This window comes from Aulonocara sp. 'chitande type north' Nkhata Bay, linkage group LG17 (assembly GCF_057382095.1).
Source record: "Aulonocara sp. 'chitande type north' Nkhata Bay isolate Kocher_YH1m ecotype deep benthic linkage group LG17, A_spYH_male_GT1.1, whole genome shotgun sequence".
Taxonomy (NCBI): domain Eukaryota; kingdom Metazoa; phylum Chordata; class Actinopteri; order Cichliformes; family Cichlidae; genus Aulonocara; species Aulonocara sp. 'chitande type north' Nkhata Bay.
Genome location: NC_141360.1, coordinates 5998635 through 6014267, shown reverse-complemented (window position 1 = coordinate 6014267; position 15633 = coordinate 5998635).

Genomic DNA, 15633 nt, shown 5'->3' with positions numbered 1-15633 from the left:
GAGAGAGAGAGAGAGAGCTCGTTAAGCAGGCAGGTGTGAGCCTGGTTGCTATAGTGACTGCACCCAATGGCTCCATACACACGACACAGACATGCACCTCACTTTTGCTGCTTAAAATGAACAGAAAAGTCAGGCCAAAACAAATCGTTCCCATATGAAAAGTACAAGTCGTATTGACAAAATTCTTTCACCGTGAGCGACAGCAGCTTCTAGTCTACTGAATTCTCAGTTTTCATGCCTGTGGAGTTTATTATATGGACGTGGTGACAGTGGAAAGACACCATGCGGTTCTGATTTTCAAACGAACCTTCTGAGCCATTTTAACATTAGAGTCTATGGAAGAGTTGGAGGGAGGAGGCTGTGCATTGGTGACATTTACGAAAGAACCATAACACCTAGTACAATAGTAAACACATTGGATGAAAGAGGACAGCCATGGCTACGTTTTGAGGGTAAAATCATACCTGTAGAGCAAACGCTGTGGACACAGCAGCAGTTTTAAAAAAGATTTTAAGATTAATTTTTTTGCTCCTCTCACTCTAGCAGTTGAGCTGTCTCACTCTAGCCCCAACATTCCGTCCCATACACACCCATTATAAACTCTGAAACGGGTGAAAAAACATCATGAAACTTAAACTGGAACTGAAGAAAAAGTATAATAGATATTGAAAAGATAAATACAAGTTGAATAGTTGAATGTCTTGTCTTCGTTTTAAAGTTTGAATGGTGGCTCTATGTCAATGTATGTGGAAGTAGTAAGAGTTTAAAAATGAGTAAGTTGAATGAGGATTTGAAGGGTCTCCCCATTGAAATACATTATAAATTTTTGTTGAATAAAGTTGAATAAAATTAAAAATATAAATGTTAAAAATATGAAAAATAGAAGCAGTGTTGTTCAAAAGAATAGGAATCTAACGGTGTTTGAATGGTTTTTCTAAGTTGAACGGTTTTGAAGTTATAGGATTACAAAAAACGTACGGAATACAGAATAAAATATAATAATAATAATAAAGATTAGAATAACAATACTGTGAATGCTTTTCAAGCATTCACACTAATAAAGATTAGAAGAACAATACTGTGAATGCTTTTCAAGCATTCACACTAATAACTAGAAAGTGCATTTTCTGAAGAAACTGCAGTGTGAATGCTTGAATCTGAATGTATGCACTGAAATGAATTAATTGCTGAATTCTAAGTTAAAAATCTTGAATGAGATAAAAAAAAAACCGAATTTAACCTGAAAACAACAGTGCTGAACTGCTAAAAGCTGAAGGTTACACAGAAGAAGGAGTTGGAAAAAAGCTGAAAATGTTTTAATTGTAAATTAGAAAACCCTAAGAAATGAGAAAAGAACATTTAGAGTCAGAAAACATCTGAAAGAATATTAAAAGGTCATATTCTTTGAATCACTGAATGAAGAAAATGTGATCCCTCCACTTGGACCCACACAGTTTAAAAAGTTTACATCTCTGAGCTTTGAAAGACAAGATGTTGGAAAGAGAACAATAATGGCGACAATTTGAGGGTAAAATGATGGCTGTAGAGCAAACACTGTGGACACAGCAGCAGTTGAAAGAGAAGTGCTTAAGATGAATCTTGGTACAGTGGCAGGCAGAGCTCGTTAAGCAGGCAGGTGTGAGCCTGGTTGCTATAGTGACCGCACCCAATGGCTCCATACACACGTACACAGACATGCGCCTCACTTTTGCTGCTTAAAATGAACAGAAAAGTCAGGCCGAAACAAATCGCTCCCAAATGAAAAGTAAAAGTCGTATTGACAAAATTCTTTCACCGTGAGCGACAGCAATGTCTAGTCTACCTAATTCTCAGTTTTCATGCCTGTGGAGCTTATTATATGGACGTGGTGACAGTGGAAAGACACCATGCTCTTCTGATTTTCAAACCAACCTTCTGAGACATTTTAACATTGGAGTCTATGGAAGAGTTGGAGGGAGGAGGCTGTGCATTGGTGACATTTATGAAAGAACCATAACACCTAGTACAATAGTAAACACATTGGATGAAAGAGGACAGCCATGGCTACGTTTTGAGGGTAAAATCATACCTGTAGAGCAAACGCTGTGGACACAGCAGCAGTTTTAAAAAAGATTTTAAGATTAATTTTTTTGCTCCTCTCACTCTAGCAGTTGAGCTGCCTCACTCTAGCCCCAACATTCCGTCCCATACACACCCATTATAAACTCTGAAACGGGTGAAAAAACATCATGAAACTTAAACTGGAACTGAAGAAAAAGTATAATAGATATTGAAAAGATAAATACAAGTTGAATAGTTGAATGTCTTGTCTTCGTTTTAAAGTTTGAATGGTGGCTCTATGTCAATGTATGTGGAAGTAGTAAGAGTTTAAAAATGAGTAAGTTGAATGAGGATTTGAAGGGTCTCCCCATTGAAATACATTATAAATTTTTGTTGAATAAAGTTGAATAAAATTAAAAATATAAATGTTAAAAATATGAAAAATAGAAGCAGTGTTGTCCAAAAGAATAGGAATCTAACGGTGTTTGAATGGTTTTTCTAAGTTGAACGGTTTTGAAGGAGTAGGCTTTCAAAAAACGTACGGAAAAATAATAAAATATAATAACTAGAAAGTGCATTTTCTGAAGAAACTGCAGTGTGAATGCTTGAATCTGAATGTATGCACTGAAATGAATTAATTGCTGAATTTTGAGTTAAAAATATTGAATGAGATTAAAAAACAAAAAACAAAAAACGAATTTAACCTGAAAACAAAGGTGCTGAACTGCTAAAAGCTGAAGGTTACACAGAAGAAGGAGTTGGAAAAAAACTGAAAATGTTTTAAATGTAAATTAGAAAACCCTAAGAAATGAGAAAAGAACATTTAGAGTCAGAAAACATCTGAATGAATATTAAAAGGTCATATTCTTTGAATCACTGAATGACTCAAATGTGATCCCTCCACTTTGATCCACACAGTTTAAAAAGTTTAAATGCCTGAGCTTTGAAAGATACAGTGTTGGAAAGAGAACAATAATGGCGACAATTTGAGGGTAAAATGATGGCTGTGACACTGTGGACACAGCAGCAGTTGAAAGAGAAGTGCTTAAGATGAATCTTGGTACAGTGGCAGGCAGAGCTCGTTAAGCAGGCAGGTGTGAGCCTGGTTGCTATAGTGACCGCACCCAATGGCTCCATACACACGTACACAGACATGCGCCTCACTTTTGCTGCTTAAAATGAACAGAAAAGTCAGGCCGAAACAAATCGTTCCCAAATGAAAAGTAAAAGTCGTATTGACAAAATTCTTTCACCGTGAGCGACAGCAGCTTCTAGTCTACTGAATTCTCAGTTTTCATGCCTGTGGAGTTTATTATATGGACGTGGTGACAGTGGAAAGACACCATGCTCTTCTGATTTTCAAACGAACCTTCTGAGCCATTTTAACATTAGAGTCTATGGAAGAGTTGGAGGGAGGAGGCTGTGCATTGGTGACATTTATGAAAGAACCATAACACCTAGGACAATAGTAAACACATTGGATGAAAGAGGACAACGATGGCTACGTTTTGAGGGTAAAATCATACCTGTAGAGCAAACGCTGCGGACACAGCAGCAGTTTTAAAAAATATTTTAAGATTAATTTTTTTGCTCCTCTCACTCTAGCAGTTGAGCTGCCTCACTCTAGCCCCAACATTCCGTCCCATACACACCCATTATAAACTCTGAAACGGGTGAAAAAACATCATGAAACTTAAACTGGAACTGAAGAAAAAGTATAATAGATATTGAAAAGATAAATACAAGTTGAATAGTTGAATGTCTTGTCTTCGTTTTAAAGTTTGAATGGTGGCTCTATGTCAATGTATGTTGAAGTAGTAAGAGTTTAAAAATGAGTAAGTTGAATGAGAATTTGAAGGGTCTCCCCATTGAAATACATTATAAATTTTTGTTGAATAAAGTTGAATAAAATTAAAAATATAAATGTTAAAAATGAGAAAAATAGAAGCAATGTTGTCCAAAAGAATAGGAATCTAACGATGTTTGAATGGTTTTTCTAAGTTGAACGGTTTTGAAGGAGTAGGCTTTCAAAAAACGTACGGAAAAATAATAAAATATAATAACTAGAAAGTGCATTTTCTGAAGAAACTGCAGTGTGAATGCTTGAATCTGAATGTATGCACTGAAATGAATTAATTGCTGAATTTTGAGTTAAAAATATTGAATGAGATTAAAAAAAAAAACAAAAAAAAAACCGAATTTAACCTGAAAACAAAGGTGCTGAACTGCTAAAAGCTGAAGGTTACACAGAAGAAGGAGTTGGAAAAAAACTGAAAATGTTTTAAATGTAAATTAGAAAACCCTAAGAAATGAGAAAAGAACATTTAGAGTCAGAAAACATCTGAATGAATATTAAAAGGTCATATTCTTTGAATCACTGAATGACTCAAATGTGATCCCTCCACTTTGATCCACACAGTTTAAAAAGTTTAAATGCCTGAGCTTTGAAAGACACGGTGTTGGAAAGAGAACAATAATGGCGACAATTTGAGGGTAAAATGATGGCTGTAACACTGTGGACACAGCAGCAGTTGAAAGAGAAGTGCTTAAGATGAATCTTGGTACAGTGGCAGGCAGAGCTCGTTAAGCAGGCAGGTGTGAGCCTGGTTGCTATAGTGACCGCACCCAATGGCTCCATACACACGTACACAGACATGCACCTCACTTTTGCTGCTTAAAATGAACAGAAAAGTCAGGCCGAAACAAATCGTTCCCATATGAAAAGTACAAGTCGTATTGACGAAATTCTTTCACCGTGAGCGACAGCAGCTTCTAGTCTACTGAATTCTCAGTTTTCATGTCTGTGGAGTTTATTATATGGACGTGGTGACAGTGGAAAGACACCATGCTCTTCTGATTTTCAAACGAACCTTCTGAGCCATTTTAACATTAGAGTCTATGGAACAGTTGGAGGGAGGAGGCTGTGCATTGGTGACATTTATGAAAGAACCATAACACCTAGGACAATAGTAAACACATTGGATGAAAGAGGACAGCCATGGCTACGTTTTGAGGGTAAAATCATACCTGTAGAGCAAACGCTGTGGACACAGCAGCAGTTTTAAAAAAGATTTTAAGATTAATTTTTTTGCTCCTCTCACTCTAGCAGTTGAGCTGCCTCACTCTAGCCCCAACATTCCGTCCCATACACACCCATTATAAACTCTGAAACGGGTGAAAAAACATCATGAAACTTAAACTGGAACTGAAGAAAAAGTATAATAGATATTGAAAAGATAAATACAAGTTGAATAGTTGAATGTCTTGTCTTCGTTTTAAAGTTTGAATGGTGGCTCTATGTGAACGTATGTTGAAGTAGTAAGAGTTTAAAAATTAGTAAGTTGAATGAGAATTTGAAGGGTCTCCCCATTGAAATACATGGGAAATTTTTGTTGAATAAAGTTGAATAAAATTAAAAATATAAATGTTAAAAATGAGAAAAATACAAGCAATCATGTCCAAAATAATAGGAATCTAACGATGTTTGAATGGTTTTTCTAAGTTGAACGGTTTTGAAGGAGTAGGCTTTCAAAAAACGTACGGAATAGATAAAATATAATAACTAGAAAGTGCATTTTCTGAAGAAACTGCAGTGTGAATGCTTGAATCTGAATGTATGGACTGAAATGAATTAATTGCTGAATTTTGAGTTAAAAATTTTGAATGAGATAAAAAAAAAACCAAAAACCTGAATTTAACCTGAAAACAAAAGTGCTGAACTGCTAAAAGCTGAAGGTTACACAGAAGAAGAAGTTGGAAAAAAGCTGAAAATGTTTTAATTGTAAATTAGAAAAACCTAAGAAATGAGAAAAGAACATTTAGAGTCAGAAAACATCTGAAAGAATATTAAAAGGTCATATTCTTTGAATCACTGAATGACTAAAATGTGATCCCTCCACTTTGATCCACACAGTTTAAAAAGTTTAAATGCCTGAGCTTTGAAAGACACGGTGTTGGAAAGAGAACAATAATGGCGACAATTTGAGGGTAAAATGATGGCTGTAACACTGTGGACACAGCAGCAGTTGAAAGAGAAGTGCTTAAGATGAATCTTGGCACAGTGGCAGGCAGAGCTCGTTAAGCAGGCAGGTGTGAGCCTGGTTGCTATAGTGACTGCACCCAATGGCTCCATACACACGTACACAGACATGCGCCTCACTTTTGCTGCTTAAAATGAACAGAAAAGTCAGGCCGAAACAAATCGCTCCCAAATGAAAAGTAAAGGTCGTATTGACAAAATTCTTTCACCGTGAGCGACAGCAATGTCTAGTCTACCTAATTCTCAGTTTTCATGCCTGTGGAGCTTATTATATGGACGTGGTGACAGTGGAAAGACACCATGCTCTTCTGATTTTCAAACGAACCTTCTGAGCCATTTTAACATTAGAGTCTATGGAAGAGTTGGAGGGAGGAGGCTGTGCATTGGTGACATTTATGAAAGAACCATAACACCTAGTACAATAGTAAACACATTGGATGAAAGAGGACAGCCATGGCTACGTTTTGAGGGTAAAATCATACCTGTAGAGCAAACGCTGCGGACACAGCAGCAGTTTTAAAAAAGATTTTAAGATTAATTTTTTTGCTCCTCTCACTCTAGCAGTTGAGCTCTCTCACTCTAGCCCGAACATTCCGTCCCATACACACCCATTATAAACTCTGAAACGGGTGAAAAGACATCATGAAACTTAAACTGGAACTGAAGAAAAAGTATAATAGATATTGAAAAGATAAATACAAGTTGAATAGTTGAATGTCTTGTCTTCGTTTTAAAGTTTGAATGGTGGCTCTATGTCAATGTATGTGGAAGTAGTAAGAGTTTAAAAATGAGTAAGTTGAATGAGGATTTGAAGGGTCTCCCCATTGAAATACATTATAAATTTTTGTTGAATAAAGTTGAATAAAATTAAAAATATAAATGTTAAAAATATGAAAAATAGAAGCAGTGTTGTCCAAAAGAATAGGAATCTAACGGTGTTTGAATGGTTTTTCTAAGTTGAACGGTTTTGAAGGAGTAGGCTTACAAAAAACGTACGGAAAAATAAAATATAATAATAATAATAATAAAGATTCGAATAACAATACTGTGAATGCTTTTCAAGCATTCACACTAATAAAGATTAGAAGAACAATACTGTGAATGCTTTTCAAGCATTCACACTAATAATAAAGATTAGAAGAACAATACTGTGAATGCTTTTCAAGCATTCACACTAATAAAGATTAGAAGAACAATACTGTGAATGCTTTTCAAGCATTCACACTAATAATAAAGATTAGAAGAACAATACTGTGAATGCTTTTCAAGCATTCACACTAATAATAATAATAACTAGAAAGTGCATTTTCTGAAGAAACTGCAGTGTGAATGCTTGAATCTGAATGTATGCACTGAAATGAATTAATTACTGAATTTAAGTTAAAAATCTTGAATGAGATAAAAAAAAAAAAACCCAGAATTTAACCTGAAAACAAAAGTGCTGAACTGCTAAAAGCTGAAGGTTACACAGAAGAAGAAGTTGGAAAAAAGCTGAAAATGTTTTAATTGTAAATTAGAAAAACCTAAGAAATGAGAAAAGAACATTTAGAGTCAGAAAACATCTGAAAGAATATTAAAAGGTCATATTCTTTGAATCACTGAATGACTAAAATGTGATCCCTCCACTTGGACCCACACAGTTTAAAAAGTTTACATCTCTGAGCTTTGAAAGACAAGATGTTGGAAAAAGAACAACGATGGCGACGTTTTGAGGGTAAAATGATGGCTTTAACACTGTGGACACAGCAGCAGTTGAAAGAGAAGTGTTTAAGATGAATCTTGGCAGAGTGAGAGAGAGAGCTCGTTAAGCAGGCAGGTGTGAGCCTGGTTGCTATAGTGACCGCACCCAATGGCTCCATACACACGTACACAGACATGCGCCTCACTTTTGCTGCTTAAAATGAACAGAAAAGTCAGGCCGAAACAAATCGTTCCCAAATGAAAAGTAAAAGTCGTATTGACAAAATTCTTTCACTGTGAGCGACAGCAATGTCTAGTCTACCAAATTCTCAGTTTTCATGTCTGTGGAGTTTATTATATGGACGTGGTGACAGTGGAAAGACACCATGCTCTTCTGATTTTCAAACGAACCTTCTGAGCCATTTTAACATTAGAGTCTATGGAAGAGTTGGAGGGAGGAGGCTGTGCATTGGTGACATTTATGAAAGAACCATAACACCTAGTACAATAGTAAACACATTGGATGAAAGAGGACAGCGATGGCTACGTTTTGAGGGTAAAATCATACCTGTAGAGCAAACGCTGCAGACACAGCAGCAGTTTTAAAAAAGATTTTAAGATTAATTTTTTTGCTCCTCTCACTCTAGCAGTTGAGCTGTCTCACTCTAGCCCCAACATTCCGTCCCATACACACCCATTATAAATTTTGAAACGGGTGAAAAAACATCATGAAACTTAAACTGGAACTGAAGAAAAAGTATAATAGATATTGAAAAGATAAATACAAGTTGAATAGTTGAATGTCTTGTCTTCGTTTTAAAGTTTGAATGGTGGCTCTATGTCAATGTATGTGGAAGTAGTAAGAGTTTAAAAATGAGTAAGTTGAATGAGAATTTGAAGGGTCTCCCCATTGAAATACATGGGAAATTTTTGTTGAATAAAGTTGAATAAAATTAAAAATATAAATGTTAAAAATGAGAAAAATAGAAGCAGTCATGTCCAAAATAATAGGAATCTAACGATGTTTGAATGGTTTTTCTAAGTTGAACAGTTTTGAAGGAGTTAGATGCCAAAAAACGTACGGAATATGGAATAATAATAAAGATTTGAAGAACAATACTGTGAATGCTTTTCAAGCATTCACACTAATAATAAAGATTACAACAACAATACTGTGAATGCTTTTCAAGCATTCACACTAATAATAAAGATTAGAAGAACAATACTGTGAATGCTTTTCAAGCATTCACACTAATTAGTGTGAATGCTTGAAAAGCATTCACAGTATTGTTATTCTAATCTTTATTAGTGTGAATGCTTGAAAAGCATTCACAGTATTGTTATTCTAATCTTTATTATTAGTGTGAATGCTTCAAAAGCATTCACAGTATTGTTCTTCTAATCTTTATTCTATTTTATTATTATCTATTCCGTACGTTTTTTGAAAGCCTACTCCTTCAAAACCGTTCAACTTAGAAAAACCATTCAAACACCATTAGATTCCTATTCTTTTGGACAACACTGCTTCTATTTTTCTCATTTTTAACATTTATATTTTTAATTTTATTCAACTTTTTTCAACAAAAATTTCCCATGTATTTCAATGGGGAGACCCTTCAAATCCTCATTCAACTTACTCATTTTTAAACTCTTACTACTTCAACATACGTTGACATAGAGCCACCATTCAAACTTTAAAACGAAGACAAGACATTCAACTATTCAACTTGTATTTATCTTTTCAATATCTATTATACTTTTTCTTCAGTTCCAGTTTAAGTTTCATGATGTTTTTTCACCCGTTTCAGAGTTTATAATGGGTGTGTATGGGACGGAATGTTGGGGCTAGAGTGAGGCAGCTCAACTGCTAGAGTGAGAGGAGCAAAAAAATTAATCTTAAAATATTTTTTAAAACTGCTGCTGTGTCCACAGCGTTTGCTCTACAGGTATGATTTTACCCTCAAAACGTAGCCATGGCTGTCCTCTTTCATCCAATGTGTTTACTATTGTCCTAGGTGTTACGGTTCTTTCATAAATGTCACCAATGCACAGCCTCCTCCCTCCAACTCTTCCATAGACTCTAATGTTAAAATGGCTCAGAAGGTTCGTTTGAAAATCAGAAGAGCATGGTGTCTTTACACTGTCACCACGTCCATATAATAAACTCCACAGGCATGAAAACTGAGAATTAGGTAGACTAGACATTGCTGTCGCTCACAGTGAAAGAATTTTGTCAATACGACTTTTACTTTTCATTTGGGAACGATTTGTTTCGGCCTGACTTTTCTGTTCATTTTAAGCAGCAAAAGTGAGGCGCATGTCTGTGTCCGTGTGTATGGAGCCATTGGGTGCGGTCACTATAGCAACCAGGCTCACACCTGCCTGCTTAACGAGCTCTCTCTGCCACTCTGCCAAAATTAATCTTAAACACTTCTCTTTCAACTGCTGCTGTGTCCACAGTGTTAAAGCCATCATTTTACCCTCAAAACGTCGCCATCGTTGTTCTTTTTCCAACATCTTGTCTTTCAAAGCTCAGAGATGTAAACTTTTTAAACTGTGTGGGTCCAAGTGGAGGGATCACATTTTAGTCATTCAGTGATTCAAAGAATATGACCTTTTAATATTCTTTCAGATGTTTTCTGACTCTAAATGTTCTTTTCTCATTTCTTAGGGTTTTCTAATTTACATTTAAAACATTTTCAGTTTTTTTCCAACTCCTACTTCTGTGTAACCTTCAGCTTTTAGCAGTTCAGCACCTTTGTTTTCAGGTTAAATTCGTTTTTTGTTTTTTTTGTTTTTTAATCTCATTCAAAATTTTTAACTTAAATTCAGTAATTATTTCATTTCAATGCATACATTCAGATTCAAGCATTCACACTGCAGTTTCTTCAGAAAATGCACTTTCTAGTTATTATATTTTATTTTTCCGTACGTTTTTTGAAAGCCTACTCCTTCAAAACCGTTCAACTTAGAAAAACCATTCAAACATCGTTAGATTCCTATTATTTTGGACAACATTGCTTCTATTTTTCTCATTTTTAACATTTATATTTTTAATTTTATTCAACTTTATTCAACAAAAATTTCCCATGTATTTCAATGGGGAGACCCTTCAAATTCTCATTCAACTTACTCATTTTTAAACTCTTACTACTTCAACATACGTTGACATAGAGCCACCATTCAAACTTTAAAACGAAGACAAGACATTCAACTATTCAACTTGTATTTATCTTTTCAATATCTATTATACTTTTTCTTCAGTTCCAGTTTAAGTTTCATGATGTTTTTTCACCCGTTTCAGAGTTTATAATGGGTGTGTATGGGACGGAATGTTGGGGCTAGAGTGAGGCAGCTCAACTGCTAGAGTGAGAGGAGCAAAAAAATTAATCTTAAAATATTTTTTAAAACTGCTGCTGTGTCCGCAGCGTTTGCTCTACAGGTATGATTTTACCCTCAAAACGTAGCCATGGCTGTCCTCTTTCATCCAATGTGTTTACTATTGTACTAGGTGTTATGGTTCTTTCATAAATGTCACCAATGCACAGCCTCCTCCCTCCAACTCTTCCATAGACTCTAATGTTAAAATGGCTCAGAAGGTTCGTTTGAAAATCAGAAGAGCATGGTGTCTTTCCACTGTCACCACGTCCATATAATAAACTCCACAGGCATGAAAACTGAGAATTCAGTAGACTAGAAGCTGCTGTCGCTCACGGTGAAAGAATTTTGTCAATACGACTTTTACTTTTCATTTGGGAACGATTTGTTTCGGCCTGACTTTTCTGTTCATTTTAAGCAGCAAAAGTGAGGCGCATGTCTGTGTACGTGTGTATGGAGCCATTGGGTGCGGTCACTATAGCAACCAGGCTCACACCTGCCTGCTTAACGAGCTCTGCCTGCCACTGTACCAAGATTCATCTTAAGCACTTCTCTTTCAACTGCTGCTGTGTCCACAGTGTTACAGCCATCATTTTACCCTCAAATTGTCGCCATTATTGTTCTCTTTCCAACACCGTATCTTTCAAAGCTCAGGCATTTAAACTTTTTAAACTGTGTGGATCAAAGTGGAGGGATCACATTTGAGTCATTCAGTGATTCAAAGAATATGACCTTTTAATATTCTTTCAGATGTTTTCTGACTCTAAATGTTCTTTTCTCATTTCTTAGGGTTTTCTAATTTACATTTAAAACATTTTCAGTTTTTTTCCAACTCCTTCTTCTGTGTAACCTTCAGCTTTTAGCAGTTCAGCACCTTTGTTTTCAGGTTAAATTCGGATTTTTTTTGGTTTTTTTTAATCTCATTCAATATTTTTAACTCAAAATTCAGCAATTAATTCATTTCAGTGCATACATTCAGATTCAAGCATTCACACTGCAGTTTCTTCAGAAAATGCACTTTCTAGTTAGTGTGAATGCTTGAAAAGCATTCACAGTATTGTTCTTCTAATCTTTATTAGTGTGAATGCTTGAAAAGCATTCACAGTATTGTTCTTCTAATCTTTATTATTAGTGTGAATGCTTGAAAAGCATTCACAGTATTGTTATTCTAATCTTTATTATTAGTGTGAATGCTTGAAAAGCATTCACAGTATTGTTCTTCTAATCTTTATTATTATTAGTGTGAATGCTTGAAAAGCATTCACAGTATTGTTATTCGAATCTTTATTATTATTATTATTATATTTTATTTTTCCGTACGTTTTTTGTAAGCCTACTCCTTCAAAACCGTTCAACTTAGAAAAACCATTCAAACACCGTTAGATTCCTATTCTTTTGGACAACACTGCTTCTATTTTTCATATTTTTAACATTTATATTTTTAATTTTATTCAACTTTATTCAACAAAAATTTATAATGTATTTCAATGGGGAGACCCTTCAAATCCTCATTCAACTTACTCATTTTTAAACTCTTACTACTTCCACATACATTGACATAGAGCCACCATTCAAACTTTAAAACGAAGACAAGACATTCAACTATTCAACTTGTATTTATCTTTTCAATATCTTTTATACTTTTTCTTCAGTTCCAGTTTAAGTTTCATGATGTTTTTTCACCCGTTTCAGAGTTTATAATGGGTGTGTATGGGACGGAATGTTGGGGCTAGAGTGAGGCAGCTTAACTGCTAGAGTGAGAGGAGCAAAAAAATTAATCTTAAAATCTTTTTTAAAACTGCTGCTGTGTCCGCAGCGTTTGCTCTACAGGTATGATTTTACCCTCAAAACGTAGCCATGGCTGTCCTCTTTCATCCAATGTGTTTACTATTGTACTAGGTGTTATGGTTCTTTCATAAATGTCACCAATGCACAGCCTCCTCCCTCCAACTCTTCCATAGACTCTAATGTTAAAATGGCTCAGAAGGTTCGTTTGAAAATCAGAAGAGCATGGTGTCTTTCCACTGTCACCACGTCCATATAATAAGCTCCACAGGCATGAAAACTGAGAATTAGGTAGACTAGACATTGCTGTCGCTCACGGTGAAAGAATTTTGTCAATACGACTTTTACTTTTCATTTGGGAGCGATTTGTTTCGGCCTGACTTTTCTGTTCATTTTAAGCAGCAAAAGTGAGGCGCATGTCTGTGTACGTGTGTATGGAGCCATTGGGTGCGGTCACTATAGCAACCAGGCTCACACCTGCCTGCTTAACGAGCTCTGCCTGCCACTGTACCAAGATCCATCTTAAGCACTTCTCTTTCAACTGCTGCTGTGTCCACAGTGTTACAGCCATCATTTTACCCTCAAATTGTCGCCATTATTGTTCTCTTTCCAACACCGTATCTTTCAAAGCTCAGGCATTTAAACTTTTTAAACTGTGTGGATCAAAGTGGAGGGATCACATTTGAGTCATTCAGTGATTCAAAGAATATGACCTTTTAATATTCATTCAGATGTTTTCTGACTCTAAATGTTCTTTTCTCATTTCTTAGGGTTTTCTAATTTACATTTAAAACATTTTCAGTTTTTTTCCAACTCCTCCTTCTGTGTAACCTTCAGCTTTTAGCAGTTCAGCACTTTTGTTTTCAGGTTAAATTCTGGTTTTTTTTTTTGTTTTTTTTAATCTCATTCAAAATTTTTAACTTAAATTCAGTAATTATTTCATTTCAATGCATACATTCAGATTCAAGCATTCACACTGCAGTTTCTTCAGAAAATGCACTTTCTAGTTATTATATTTTATTTTTCCGTACGTTTTTTGAAAGCCTACTCCTTCAAAACCGTTCAACTTAGAAAAACCATTCAAACATCGTTAGATTCCTATTATTTTGGACAACATTGCTTCTATTTTTCTCATTTTTAACATTTATATTTTTAATTTTATTCAACTTTATTCAACAAAAATTTCCCATGTATTTCAATGGGGAGACCCTTCAAATTCTCATTCAACTTACTCATTTTTAAACTCTTACTACTTCAACATACGTTCACATAGAGCCACCATTCAAACTTTAAAACGAAGACAAGACATTCACCTATTCAACTTGTATTTATCTTTTCAATATCTATTATACTTTTTCTTCAGTTCCAGTTTAAGTTTCATGATGTTTTTTCACCCGTTTCAGAGTTTATAATGGGTGTGTATGGGACGGAATGTTGGGGCTAGAGTGAGACAGCTCAACTGCTAGAGTGAGAGGAGCAAAAAAATTAATCTTAAAATCTTTTTTAAAACTGCTGCTGTGTCCTCAGCGTTTGCTCTACAGGTATGATTTTACCCTCAAAACGTAGCCATGGCTGTCCTCTTTCATCCAATGTGTTTACTATTGTCCTAGGTGTTACGGTTCTTTCATAAATGTCACCAATGCACAGCCTCCTCCTTCCAACTCTTCCATAGACTCTAATGTTAAAATGGCTCAGAAGGTTCGTTTGAAAATCAGAAGAGCATGGTGTCTTTCCACTGTCACCACGTCCATATAATAAACTCCACAGGCATGAAAACTGAGAATTCAGTAGACTAGACATTGCTGTCACTCACGGTGAAAGAATTTTGTCAATACGACTTTTACTTTTCATTTGGGAACGATTTGTTTCGGCCTGACTTTTCTGTTCATTTTAAGCAGCAAAAGTGAGGCGCATGTCTGTGTACGTGTGTATGGAGCCATTGGGTGCGGTCACTATAGCAACCAGGCTCACACCTGCCTGCTTAACGAGCTCTGCCTGCCACTGTACCAAGATTCATCTTAAGCACTTCTCTTTCAACTGCTGCTGTGTCCACAGTGTTACAGCCATCATTTTACCCTCAAATTGTCGCCATTATTGTTCTCTTTCCAACACCGTATCTTTCAAAGCTCAGGCATTTAAACTTTTTAAACTGTGTGGATCAAAGTGGAGGGATCACATTTGAGTCATTCAGTGATTCAAAGAATATGACCTTTTAATATTCATTCAGATGTTTTCTGACTCTAAATGTTCTTTTCTCATTTCTTAGGGTTTTCTAATTTACATTTAAAACATTTTCAGTTTTTTTCCAACTCCTTCTTCTGTGTAACCTTCAGCTTTTAGCAGTTCAGCACCTTTGTTTTCAGGTTAAATTCGTTTTTTTTTTTTTTGTTTTTTTTTAATCTCATTCAATATTTTTAACTCAAAATTCAGCAATTAATTCATTTCAGTGCATACATTCAGATTCAAGCATTCACACTGCAGTTTCTTCAGAAAATGCACTTTCTAGTTATTATATTTTATCTATTCCGTACGTTTTTTGTAATCCTACTCCTTCAAAACCGTTCAACTTAGAAAAACCATTCAAACACCGTTAGATTCCTATTCTTTTGGACAACACTGCTTCTATTTTTCATATTTTTAACATTTATATTTTTAATTTTATTCAACTTTATTCAACAAAAATTTATAATGTATTTCAATGGGGAGACCCT